At 46.3% G+C, this 13,708-nt stretch overlaps 1 protein-coding gene and 1 pseudogene across 3 annotated transcripts in view; one reads left to right on the top strand and one right to left on the bottom strand.

Moving 5' to 3' along the window:
- KCNE2 (potassium voltage-gated channel subfamily E regulatory subunit 2) overlaps positions 1-13,708 on the top strand; it is a 166,169-nt gene that overhangs the window by 129,292 nt on the left and 23,169 nt on the right. The gene's annotated exons all lie outside the window — the stretch shown is intronic.
- LOC112909301 (U6 spliceosomal RNA) lies at positions 6,249-6,348 on the bottom strand (annotated as a pseudogene).

Raw genomic sequence — 13,708 nt, 5'->3', positions numbered from 1 at the left:
GCCCTGAGGGCCTAACCTATATGGACTCATAGATGGGATGGAAGAGACTATCTTCTCGTTGGCTTCAGCTAGCAAAGTGCTCAGCCTAAGATTAGAAACCAGCAGTGGGGCGGCACCTGGTCTGACTTCTCTGGCCTCTCACTGTGAAGCGGTTTTGGCAAGCTGTGTCCCTCATAGCTCCTCTCAAGGTGGCCTGTTCCACAGGACCCTCCTGTTCCATGTTCTAGGGACTGCTTCTTCCTTCGGCCAGTCTGGTGGATGGAGGAGCCAAGATAACACCAACACGGCAGTCCTCCACCACCCTACAGCCAGGGCACACCTTTGTAATTTATCTCCTCCTCGAATGATCCCCTCTTGCCAGGTCCCTTGTTTCCTACTGGGGTCCTGGCTGTGGTCTTGGCGGGGGTTGGTGACGTGCTTGTATACTCTGGATGCCCCAGGGGCAGGTAACTCTGCCCAGCTTGCCAAAGACAGTGACAGGAAAGACATGTCAGAAGAAGGACACTGACATTGCAGGATGGCGGCCAGTTTGGTCAATAGAGGGTGGATGGTTGACCTCAGGAACCTGCCTGCATGGACACCCCCAGCAGCAGAGGAACTGGGGGCCCTCCCAGCAAAGAAAGACATCCCAGATGACAAGCTCATTCAGGACCGAGGATCATCAGGACTGAGATGATCCTCAAGGCGGGAATGACACCTTCCAGGATTATTGTGGACAACTAGCAATAAAAACATTCATCAAACCTCTGCCAGAGGAAGTCCTTCAACACCAGGCTGTTGCTAAGCTTGATGCTCAGCATTGCCTCGTTCTTCCTTTATTAAATTGGCATCATCACTATTGTTGCCTGACTTCAAACCTCCTTTAGATGAGCTGGAGATTTGTGAGGTCGCATCCACACAGACACGCTAGAGAACTAGGGCAATTATGCGGATAATTCAAGCCAGAGCCTGGCTTTGCTTAAATTCCATGATCACCTGAAAAGCCTGTTTTTCAGAGTATCTCCAATGGCACATTCAGACAAAAACAATTTTGTTTTCTGGATGACGGCCTCTGTCTTTTGGCCCTGTGACTTCAGCCCCAGTGGAAAAGTGATATTCATCATGCTCTGGTCCTGAGCCTGTGGAATCAATAAACAAGGCATCGTGATCAGGACCAGTAACAGGTCCAACTGTGCACAGCAGAAAAAATGGAGGGAGAAGAGATCTGCACAGGCCCCTCCGCCCTGCTCCGCACTCTGTGGACAGAATTCACGCAAGGCCAAGCAAGCTACCCTGGGGCTGGGCCCTGCCCTGCTCTCGTTGCCTTTCTGGGGTAATGGTCGTGCCTGCAGAAGTAAGTCTTCCACGGAGCCCTTTTAAGCAACCTGCACACATCAAACTAATGAAAACTTTGAGCCAGTGTTGGCTAGAAGCGATTGGCCACTTAGTGCAAACCAGCTTGGTGGCTATTACTTGAGCTGTGAGCATAGTTGGGGCATGTGGGTGAAATGATTTGGAGCTTGCAAGGAAAGACCCATGGCCTTCCAGGGTGCCTGGAATTCTACAGTTAGATATGTGTTTCTTTAGCTCTTTGAGTGTTTTCCACCTGTAAGAGCCTCGCACTAAAATATTACCTCTAAAAGAAGGGACATTTCTAGATCCACTAGTGTGCTTACTCAGGGTTCATACCGTGCTGCTTCATTTCATCTTTATAATCTCCTCGAGAGAGAGGTGCTATTATCATCTCCATTTTACAAATGTGAAGTCCCAGGAACAGAGAGGTTCAGTAACTTATCCCAAGCCACACAGTGAGTAAGTGGAGGGGCCAGGACTGAAACCAGGCAGTCCACTCAAAGTCTAGGGCATAGCTTCCCCTCTTTCCTGCATTCCTTGGGACAAGATGGGGTTCCTCTCAACTCAGAAGGAAAAATGGGTGCAGCAGAGTTGATTTGGAAGAGGTGGAGGAAGTAGAGATGGAGTAAACCAGGAGGGGGGATAAGGGTCAGGGGCCTTAGCCAGCAATGTCAAGGTTTTCTCCAGACTGTTCAGAGTTCCCTGGAGGAGGATAGCCCCTCTGGTCCAGGGTTGCTTTGGGTTGGGGAGTCTTCTCTGCCCAAGGGCCATGTAGTTGAGCCGACACCGACAGTAAGAGGGGAACAGATATAGACATGAAGAAGAACATGCTAGTGGGGCCAGACTCCATGTGACTGAGTTCTAGCTCTGCTACTTTTTAAGACAGTGACTCCTGGGAAAGGATAGCTTACCCTTTGTGGGACTCAGTTTTGTCACCTGTGAAATGGGAATGAGGGCAGGCACAGTACCTAACCTGTAGGTTCGCTGTGAGGACAGAATAATAAGCAATGGCCTGGCCAGAGTTGAGAATTCCGGGGCACTCATCAGTGCACTAGGGTGGTGTAGAGTGGGTCCTGAGGTCTCTGATGGTATGGGAAGGGGCGGTGGTGGGTGGGAATGTTATCCAGCCATGATAAGGGAGGGTATCTTGCCATTTGAGATATGAGTGGATCTTGAGGGCATTATGCTAAGTGAAATTAGACAGAGAAAGACATAAACTGTAGGATTTCACTTAGATACGGAATCTAAAAACAGCAGAACTTATAAAAACAAAGAGTAGAATGGTGGTTACCAGGGGCTGGCAGTGGGGGGTGGGCGGTGAGCCGAGCCGAAGTGGGAAATGTATTTAAAGGTACAAACTTGCAAGTAGCAGATAAAATAGTCCCAGAGATCTAATGCACACCGGAGAGACTATAGTCAGTAACACTGTATAATAAAGTTCAAAGTTGCTGCGAGATTCGATCTTAACTCTTCTCACCACAAAGAGAAATGGTAATTATATGACAGGAGAGAGGGGCTAGCTAATGCTCTGGAAGTAATCACGTGGCAATATATAAATGCATCAGTTAAGCATGCCGTACGCTTCAAACTTCTACAAGGTTGTATGTCACTTGTATCTCAATAAAAATGGAAAAATTAAGTTTTTAAGAAAGGATGTTGGCTGTGAGACATGGTCCACTAGTGAAGACAGTGGGCTCAGGAGAAGATGGTTTTGTAATGTCAGAAAGAAGCCTGTGTGTGGGAAGGGAGAGGCTGAGGAAGGGGTGACAGGAAGGTCCTCCGAGGGGAGGACAGACAGTAGACCAGGGTTTAGGTGGAGAGCTGGCCCTGGGGAGAGCCGTGCACGCTGCTTTCCTGAGGCCAAGTGCAGGGAAGAGACATCAGATATGGAGAAAAGTAGTTCTTGAAGATGGAAAGCTATAGCTGGTATAAATGAAGACAACTCTTTTCAGGGCCACAGCCTTCTCTACACTCCTGAGAGTGAAGTTATCAGTCAGGAGTGAGAGCGTCGTGTAACAGTTGAAAAACATTAATTAAACATAATACCGTACATTTATCTCTGCTGGTACCATTTACCAATTTTTTGTTGTGTCTGTCTCCCTCAGACAGAGAGGCGAACTATGAACTAGCTACTGTGGTGAGCTAACTTTGCAGGGCTGGAGTGTTTATAGAAAGATTTATCCAACTGGGCAGAAACTCTGTGGCCATCAGACCCTGAAGGCTAAGAGGGTCTTTTCATTTAGAGATATTAAGGAAGAGAAGTGGTATGCGGCCAGGATCTAAGCCAGCGTTCGAGAACTCTGGGGCCGGGGGGGATTCTAATTTATCAGACTGGAGGTTTAAATTCAGAGGTGGTCAAAGTCCAGTGTTTTCGAAGACGAGCAAGCTAAATGTAGATCAATGGCCAAGACTGTTGGTGAAGGATGTAACCCATCATTACGTGTGGTCACAGTGTCCCCGGAAGCCCTACTGCATAACAGAGGGCTCAGTATGTGAACCTTGCCTCTCCAGCATGTCACAAAGCACAGGTATGAGAGAAGACAAAATCAACCAATACTTAAAAAAAAAAAAAAAAAAAAAAAGCATTTCTCTGGGGGAAGGAAAACATTATATCAGGGCAAAATCACACCTAATTTCTTAGAGTTTGACATGAAGACGAATAGCTTTGTGGCTATAACTTATATAGACCTTCAACAAACTTTTGTCTTGTCAATGGAGGCTATGAAATACTGACTCTCTGTGAAGTTGATGAGGACATAAAGTCATGAAGAAGGGATTGGTTTAGAGATGACAAGCCCCGTGATTGGGCCCCCTGGAAATGGGCAACGTGGTGGCCCAGAGGCTGAGATCTCCAAGGTTGCCAACAACACCAAACTCTTTCGTAGTAAATCATGAAATCAGCAGAGATTCTAGGAGTGACGCTGGGTAGAGTCCGTAAGTAGCGTATAAACACTGATTGGTCTCTCAAAGTACTAATGTTAGCATTCACAATTATTTAGTGATGCCCGTGTCAGACCCTGCCCCAGGTACCCTGTCATCTGCGAGCTTAATTCTCACGAGTCCTGCAAGGCAGATATTCTTATTTATAGATGAGGAACAAAGAGGAGACAGCTCCAGGGTCCCTGTCCTTTTGACAGTATATTAAACTGCTAGGGCCCCGTACAAAATACGACAGATTGGCTGGCTTAAACGTCAGAAATTTATTTCACACAGTTCTGGAGGCTAGACATCCAACATCAAGGTGTCTGCAGGGTTGGTTTCTTCCGAGACCAATCTCCTCGGCTGGTAGATGGCCATCTTCTCATTGTGTCCTGGTGTGGTCTTTGTTTCACGCACGTGCACCCCTGGTGTCTCTGTGTGTGTCCAAAATTCCTCTTATGAGGGCTCCAGTCAGCTAGGTTAGAGCCCACCCTAAGGGCGGCATTTTAACTTCATTGCTTCTTTAAAAACCCCACCGCCAAAGACGTTTGGAGATACTGGGGGTTAGGGTTTCAGTGCATGAATTTTGGGGGTACACAGTGTTGCCCAAAGCAGACGGCAAGTAGGGTGAACTTTGGAAAATGATGCCATTGGCATGGCGGCAGAGTCTGTTGGACCCTCCCACCCTGAAAGCAGGGAAGATGTATTCTCTTTAATGTCAGACCCTGGGCAGAGGGCAGGGGAGCATGTGGGGAGGTCGGAGAATGAGGAGTATCTCCCCAAAATAAGCTGCAAGGAGAGCGAGGAGAGCAAGGAGAGACAGGGTCTCACCCTCCCTCTTTCCTACACACCCTCTCTTCCATCTCAAGTGAAGTCTTGAGTCTTTTATACAGGTCAAAAATGCTGAATTCATTTTCTTCACCCTAGGGTCTAAAATACAGAGTTGAAATAAGAGACCCAGCCACCCTGCACCCCACTCCAGGGCCAAATCAGATGGATGGAATCTGCTCCAAACACAACATCATTCCATAGCGCATAGTTGGGGTAGAGCATGTGGAATGGGGCTAGAGTTACTTGAATTCTTTTCGAGGCTGACATGTATGCAACCCCGGACACAAGAAACCCTCTCTCTGCATTCAGTTTGCAGCAAAGTAAACAATTTGTAGCAAGTCAACAGGGTGTCCATTGTGTCCAAGCTTGGCAGACCCAGCTTCAAAGAGGCCTTTTGTTGTAAAGGATATTTAAAAATTCTTCGTTAGCCGTAAAAAGTTATTTAAAAACCTCTTTCCCAGCCACCCAAATACCTCTCGTTAAAAAAGAGACAAAAATAAAAACCCCACAACATTTGTGAATAACAAGGAATGGTCGTTCATGGTCCTAACTTCTAGTCTGATCAGGTCGGTAGGGTTTATGGAGCACATTGGGGTGCCCTTCCTGGGCGATGCGCAGAGAGAGAGGAAGAGGAGGGAGATGGGCTCTGCCTATGAGGGAAGAGAAGCAGACATGATACAGGTGACACAGTCTGTGGGGACAGTAGAACTCCCGACATGTACAATGTTGCTTGGGAATGATTTGGGGTAAAAGGCAGGACCATGACCTTCCACAATTCTGGGGGCTATCTTTTATCCTGGCAGAGCTGAGCCACTGATCTAAGCTGCAGTATGTGTGGAACCCCTGCAGGGGGGTAAAATCGAGATACACCTGGGCCAGAGGCCTCCTCTAGGGACACAGGAGCGGCCCCAGCCCAAGCACTATCAAACCATCAGTGGGACCCCAAATGTCCCATGGGCACCGTGAGAGTCATCCCTTGTGCTCTGTCCTCCAGGGCCCAGCAGACCCCTTGGCCCACCTTCCCGGAGGTGGTGTCAGGCTGTTCCACAGGGGTGCTGCAGCACCTCCTGTTGGGTCTCCCCATATCCACAAACATGCTTCACTACTTCTTGGGGGGCTCACAAGAAGCTCCCGCTGGCCGGCTGCCCATGAACTGGTCAAGATGGAAGGAACGCTCAATCCCCTAAATCATGTCCCTCCTGGTGCAGGGGCCATGCTAGTCTTCTCTGTATACTTCCCATTTTAGTGTGTGTGCTGCTGAAGCAACCACAGTCACGTCCTTCCTTCTGGAAGGAAGGAGACTGAGACCAAGAGAGAGAGAGGCCGGTGTCCAAGGCCCCACAAGAAGTGAAGAGCAGAGCTGGGTGAGTGTCACTCTCCCTCCTCCAAAGCCTCGTTGGCTTTGTCACTGTGACCCCTGTGTCCTCTCCTCTCAGCTAATGCCTCAGTTTCAACAATTAGAATTGTGATCCTTGATGTGAAGGCACCAATTCCCACTACAGTGTAAATCATTTAATACTTACTCTGTGATTAGTGCAAGGGTAGTTGGATCTCATCCCTTCTTAGGAGCAGATTTTGGCAGGCGAGAAGCTGAGACTCTGAGCCGTTCTTGTTGGTGGTGGAGGGGGTGTGCCCCCCCGCCCCCCAGGAAGATGGGCAAGAAGCAGGGGGAGGGCAGAGAGGGGCCCAAGACAAGTTTGCACACTACACAATATTGCCTCCATCTGGCCTCGCTTGGATGGTCTGGATGATTTTGATATTATCCAGAAGACTTAGGATGCTGACCAAAGACTTCTCCAGATGCTCAGAAGTTGTACTTCCAAGCATAATTCTTGGCTCTCTGAGAACCACAAGTAATTGATGACACCCCCCGCCTTTTCCACATCCTATTCTTTCCAGCTCCTGAACAGATAGATTTTCTTGTTTGTAGACTCATTCATTCCAGGCTCCGCAGTAATCTCAGATTTGACAAACGCGAACGCAGTGTGGTCGCATTCATCCGTGGTCACCTGGTCCTCATTAGGGCCATCGGAGGAGGCCAGGGCCTGGTTTTGTGATTCGCGATTCCTCCTCCACGCGGGCTTGAACGCTCTCAGCAGCCTTTTGTTGTTTGCATGAAGGCCTTGGAGGACTCCGCCGGGCTCGGCTCAACATTTTCCACATGACTGATGGCATTCAAAGCTTTGCAATCCCAATAGGCAAATTTCTTGACTGGCTTTGTTTCTCGGTGCTTCAGGTAGAATAATAAGGCTCTCTCTGCCAGGAATGTCAGTGTGTGGTTGGGAAGTTGGCGTTTTTCTATAAGGAGGCAGGGAAGCCAATTGGTGGGTGCCTGGGTGCCTGGTGCCAACAGTCAGAAAGGTTATTTCAGTATTTCTCATTCTTAGTGAGACAAAGATGGTGTGTCTTAGGGTTAGGGTGGGCCAACGGAGGAAGTCTTCCTGGGGGGCGCATGCGATTGTGAGCCAAGCCATGGTGAAGCTCTGCTTCATGTGCTCTCCTGAGGCCATGTGGGGGCTGGGTTTGGGATGGGGTGGAGGGTGTTCTGGGATTTGTCTTCCATTTCTGCAGCTGTGAGAATGGCTTGGCCCCTGCCAAAGCCTTTTGTTCCATTTTTCTCTTGCTTCATTGGGACATTTCCGGAACCAAATATGTTCAACTGGTCCTCAGCTTTAGGAGGTAATTGAATATCCAAATGCTGGTCCTTCTATTGTCCAATGACCAGAACCAGCTGAAACATCCAATTTTGCAAAACATTATGCTCCAGCCTTTTCCCTAATTATCTCTTCCAATTATAATGTTTTCATATCCCTTTCTTGCTGAGGTGAGTGAGAAGCCCACATGAATTCTGCGAATTCTTATATTAAACTCCATTCTTCACGTACCCAAATCACATTCTCTTAGGCTGTTTTGTCCCACTGTACTTTGACATGGATTCCAAAGTCTGCATCTTCCTGAAGAAAGACTATTGTAATTGTTATTTTGAAATGGACACATTTCTGAGCTCTTGGATCTGAGCCTGAAGATAAACATGGGTACTCAGGGGCCTTGAAACCCACACTCGCTGCTTGCTGATCCTTGCAGGCCTGTTAGATCAGTGCCAGACTAAACATAAAGCTGGCACTCCCTCCCTGGGCCAACACTTTGGGGCTTTTGTCAACTGGGCAGGAGTGCAAATCCTTGAAGATACTCTCCATGGAAAGCCTGTTTCTTTATGTCCTTTGGCTCAGACCTTGGCCATGTTGGCAACGTGGCCTTGAGCTGCCCTGGGATGCCTTGACATTTCCTCATTTGGGCCTCTGGGGTCTTTGCTCCAGCTCAGCTGCATATCTCAGGAAGAAAGAAGGAGGGATGACCATGGTCCTGTTTCTTGGCCTCTAACATTGAGAAGAAGCTTTGGGGTGGGGAAGAGTCCCAAGCTCCAGGTCTTGGTCAGCTTCTGACTGGAGAGGTAGAGAGGAAATCAGAGAGATGGGCTTTGGACTGGCAAGGAGGGAAGAGGTGATGGCAAACAAGAAGGGAGTGTGAGTTTATTACCCCATGCTAAAGATATATCTGGTGTTATTTGGAGTCACTGAACACCTGGGAAGCTGAACCCTTTACCTACCCAGGTACCCCCAGATATGCAAATGCATTAGCTCTGCAGCCACACGTGGTCTTTGGAAACCCTATTTTGTCCAATGTGACAATGTTCCTGTCTCACTGAGGATCATTTACCACCCTCTTGAGCTGCCCCTGGCAGATCCTGGCTCGGCAGGACAGTCTCCTGGGTGGTGGCCTTCCACGATTCTTCCTATAGAGGCCACCTCCACAGTCCTCCCTGCTGCTTCTCCTGCTAGCTTCCCTTAAGCTTCCTATAACCCCATCTTGCTCCTCGGATCAGAGAAGAAGGGAGGAACCCTCCTATTCAGAGTCTCCTCTTTTAATTCTCTGGTTCTTAACCTCGACCAGTTCCTTGTCCCCCCTGGGTGACACTGCTTCAGTGGCCTGCCTTTGGGGACTGTTTTCCATTGCCTTTGGAAAGCAAACCCAGAGGGTGAGCCAACTTTCAAATATAGAATGTATTCCTGAAATAAAGGAATCTCAGCATACATTATGACTGGGATGATGTGGAAGGTGGACGGAGGGAAAAAGGAAAGAAGCTGGGATGGGTGGGGGAAGGCCAAGTCACCCATCTTGTCTCAGAAGAACCTCGGCTAGGTCACAGCTAATGCCATCCTGAGGTTGTCATGGAGACCATAGTGTTATAAGGTCCGGCCACCTTCCTTTGAGGGGGCTCCTAGGCAGGCTGATGGAAACAATGGGCATGATCTTTTAGGTGTCACCACTTACCCTGATAAGCTGCCAGGAGCAAAGGCCCAGAGGCCTTCCCCAGTGAGCAAATTCAGCTCACTCTCAGCTTACACTCCTTGAGTGTAGGAACCATGCTTCTTCACCTCTGCGTATCAATGTCAAACACTGTCCCAGGCTCAAAGTAAAAGTGTGAGAAGTGCTTGTTGGTCTGAGGGATCTCAGGCTGGCTAGGACCTAGATGTGAGAGGCTGAACCAGAAAAATAGGACAATTAGGCATTGGGTCCAGAGTTGTGCATGTCTTTAAACATTGGTCAAGAGGACCCATAGATAAATGAGAATCATTAGAAACCCATTAAAATATTTTTCTTTGTCAATTTTAAAATGAGTACTCATTTTTACAAGTGAAACAATGCAAAGATATAGGAAGAAAAAGTTGTATCTCCCTTCATATCTCTTCATCCTCTTTCATCTTGGTAAGGATTTTTTTTTTCTCCTTGGAATTCCAAGATTTCCCCAAGATATATCTAGGTGTGTGTCTTTAAAAAAATAACCCTGTCTGGGACTTGGGCCTTTCAACCTACAGTCTTAAGTCTCATATCAGACCATGGAAATTTTATTCTGTTATTTGTTTAAATATGACTTCTCCTCCATCTGTTCTTCGTTCTCTCTCTCTCTCTCTCTCTCTCTCTCTCTCTCCCTCTGGAACTTTTATTATTTGAACATCATATCTCCTTTTTTGTCCTCTAAATCTCTTACTGTTTCCTCCTGATTTCCAAATGTTTGTGTTTTCATATTATAAGTCTTTCTTCTGCTTGATCTCCTAGACCTTTAATTCACTGATAAGCAGTGATTGTCTTCCTTTCAGTTTATTTCCCAAGTTTCTAAAATAAAAAATAATGTTCTTTTAGTTCCTAGAAGTCCTTTTCTTAAGCTCTGTGTCCTCTTGAGCATTCTCATTACTCCTTTGTTCAAGCCTCTTCTGTCCATCCTGCTCCAACAGGGGCCTCTTTGGCTGAAAGCTTGATCTTTCTCCCTCTCATCACAGACCCTTAAATGTTCTTGATTCTGTAGTCCACTGGCAGGCAGATCAGGATAAGCACATTTATCAAGCAGTGGTGAAAAAAGCAAGTAATGGAAGATTCAGCAGTTTCTGCTTTTAGGTGTCAGGAGTAAACCAACTGGTCAACCACTGTTCTACAGATCTGAGAAGGGCATCCTCTCTTTGAGCTTCTGGGATTCGGGTCTAGATCTCAAAGAGGATGGAGGATTGGGAAATTATGAGCACAGGTAGGAGAATTAGCTTCCTAGAGGAGGAGAATATTCCTTTCTCTGACTTACAAGATGGGCAGAGAAGCAATATAAATATTGACCCTGTACCTTTGTCACTTCATGGGCAGTAAGTTAGGGGAGTTCATGATCAATGATAGAGATGGACTTGGGTGGTTAGAGGTGAATGTTTCCTCTAACTCAAAAATAAATAGCCACTGAGCTGTTGCCTTCAACCTCCCAACGTTTTCATTTGTCATGGTCAACTCAAGCTGGTGGCTTGAGCACCTCCTCTTTGTCTAACACTGTCAGGTGCTCTGAGGAGTGAAAAAGACTCAGAAGGAAGAGTTCCCACCCTAAGACAGTTCCCTGTCCTTCAAGGACCTATTTGGTTACTACATCCTGAATTCTTTCTCCTGTGAGCCGCAAGGATGCTGTCATTCCACTTGTTCCCTCTTCAGGTCTCAGGGAGGATTCTGCAGCTTCCTAGCAGGGGAGGTGGGGGGAAGGTAGATCATCCACACAGATAAGGTGGTGCAGGGTAGTGTGGCAGGAAGGCCTGAGGCTATAGCATTCCTGAGCTGTCCTTGGTTTACCTGTCTGTGGTGAATATGAGACTCAGGAGGAGCCAAAGGCTGGCTGGGATAAGGTGGGATCTCTGAGAGGAAGGCCCAGGAGAAGTCACAGCCAGACCTCAAAGGGAAAGCCAAGTCACCAGGAGCAGGTGGGCTCTGATGGAGCCAAGGAGACTGACCACATGGCCACGGCCTTTGGCCACCATTTCCAGTGTGTGAGGCTCAGCCAGCAGACAAGGGATATGGCCCAGAAGTCCAGAGAAGGCAAAAGTCACCACACCAAGAATGCTGAGATGTCCCCTTTTGCCTTGAGGTTACAAAATCACCACCACCCCATATTCTCAGAGGCCATGGAAGAAAAATCTTGGAGACTTAGAATTTGGGTTTATTTTGTTTTTCTTTCTTTCTTTTTTTTTTTTAGAAGGACTGAACATAATTAAGAGGGCTTTTAAAACTTAGGATCTAGGTAATAAAGCAGATCAGAGCAGTAATGATCAGAAGGAAGACAAATAAGTTCTAGACAACATAAAGGAATTTGCTTTATATTTCCTGCACCTCCAGGTTATACAGGGAGTTTGGAAACACACACACACACACACACACACACACACACTTTCATGTCTTTTGATTCTTTTTTCTAACCCCATTGGTTAGAAGATGACCCAAAATTTATAGGAGAAACCACAAGAAGACAAACAACCCAATTAAAGCATGAGTAAAGGACTTGAGTAGCCATTTCTCCAAAGAAGATACACAAATGGCCAAAAAGCACATGAAGAGATGCTCAATGTCATTAGTCATCAGAGGAATGCAAATCAAACCCACAATGAGACACCACTTCAAACCCACTAGGATGGCCAGATTTCTTTTTTTTAATTTAAATTCAATTAATTAACATATAATGTATTATTAGTTTCAGAAGTAGAGGTCAGTGATTCAGTAGTCTTATACAACACCCAGTGCTCATTACATCACATGACCTCCTTAAAGTCCATCACCCAATCACCCCATCCCCCCATGCGCCTCTCCTCCAGCAACCCTCAGTTTGTTTCCTATGATTGAGTCTCGTACATTTGTCTCCCTTTCTGATTTCATCCTGTTTTATTTTTCCCTTCCTTTCCCTAAGATCCTCTGTTTTTTCTTAAATTCCACACGTGAGTGAGATCATATTAGAATTGTCTTTCTCTGACTGACTTATTTTGCTTAGCATAATACCCTCTAGTTCCATTCACATCATTGCAAACAGCAAGATTTCACTTTTTGATGACTGAGTCGTATTGCATTTCATATATATATATGCATGTGAGTGATATATATGCATACATATACACCACATTATCTTTATCCATTCATCTGTTGATGGACATCTGGACTCTTTCCACAGATTGGCTCTTGTGGACGTGGCTGCTATGAATATTCGGGTGCAGGTGCCCCTTCGGATCACAAGATTTGCATCTTTCGGGTAAAAACCTAGTAGTGCAATTGCTGGGTCACACGGTAGCTCTACTTTAAACTTTTTGAGGAACCTCCATACTGTTTTCCAGAGTGGCTGCACCAGTTTGCATTCCCACCAACAGTGTAAGAGGATTAGGATGGCCAGATTTTTTTTTTTTAAAGGGAGGGAAATAGCAAGTGTTGTTGAGGCTGTGGAAAAATTAAAACCCTCCTACATTGCTGATGGGAACATAAGATGGTAGAGCTGCTGTGCAAAAGTGTTGGCGATTTCTCAATAAGTTAAACATAGAATTACCATCTGACCCAATAGTGCCACTCCTAGATGTATACCCCCAAAACTGAAAACAGGTGTCCAGACACATTCTTGCTCACAAGTATTCACAGCACATTTTTCACAGTAGCCAAAAGTCGAAAGAACCCAACTGTTCATCAACAGATGAATAGATCAACAAAATATGGTCTATCCATACCATGGAGTATTATTTAGTCATAAAAAGGAATGAAGTACTGATATATATTTTACAGCATGGATGAACCTTGAAAACATGATGCCAAGTGGAAGAAACCAGACACAAGAGACCACATACTGCATGATTCTATTTATTTGAAATGTCCAGAACAGGCAAATCCATAGACACAGAGAGCAGATTAGTGGTTGTCGGGGGCTGGGAAGGAGGGAAAAAAAACAGAGGGACTGTTTAGTGGGTGCAGGGTTTCATTTGGGGTTATAGAAAGTTCTGGGATGAGATCATGGTGATGGTTGCGCATTGTAAAGATACTTAATGCCACTGAATTATACACTTCAAAATTATAAAATTTGTGTTATGAGCATTTTTACTTTTAAAAATGCATAGGAGAGGTGTCATAGCTGGAATATATCTACCTCATATTAATAAAGCTCGTACCCATTTGGTGCTTATTGCATGCTAACATTTTGTGCAGACACTCTCATTTGGTCCTCATAGCAATCCTAGAAGGTGGTGTCATTCTGCCTGTTTGCAGGGGAGGGCACAGACCTACAGAGCTAATGTGACTG

The sequence above is a fragment of the Vulpes vulpes genome, chromosome 15 (genome assembly GCF_048418805.1).
Source record: "Vulpes vulpes isolate BD-2025 chromosome 15, VulVul3, whole genome shotgun sequence".
NCBI classification, from domain to species: domain Eukaryota; kingdom Metazoa; phylum Chordata; class Mammalia; order Carnivora; family Canidae; genus Vulpes; species Vulpes vulpes.
The sequence above is the reverse complement of the archived record's forward strand: the minus strand, read 5'-3'. Positions and strand labels throughout refer to the sequence as shown.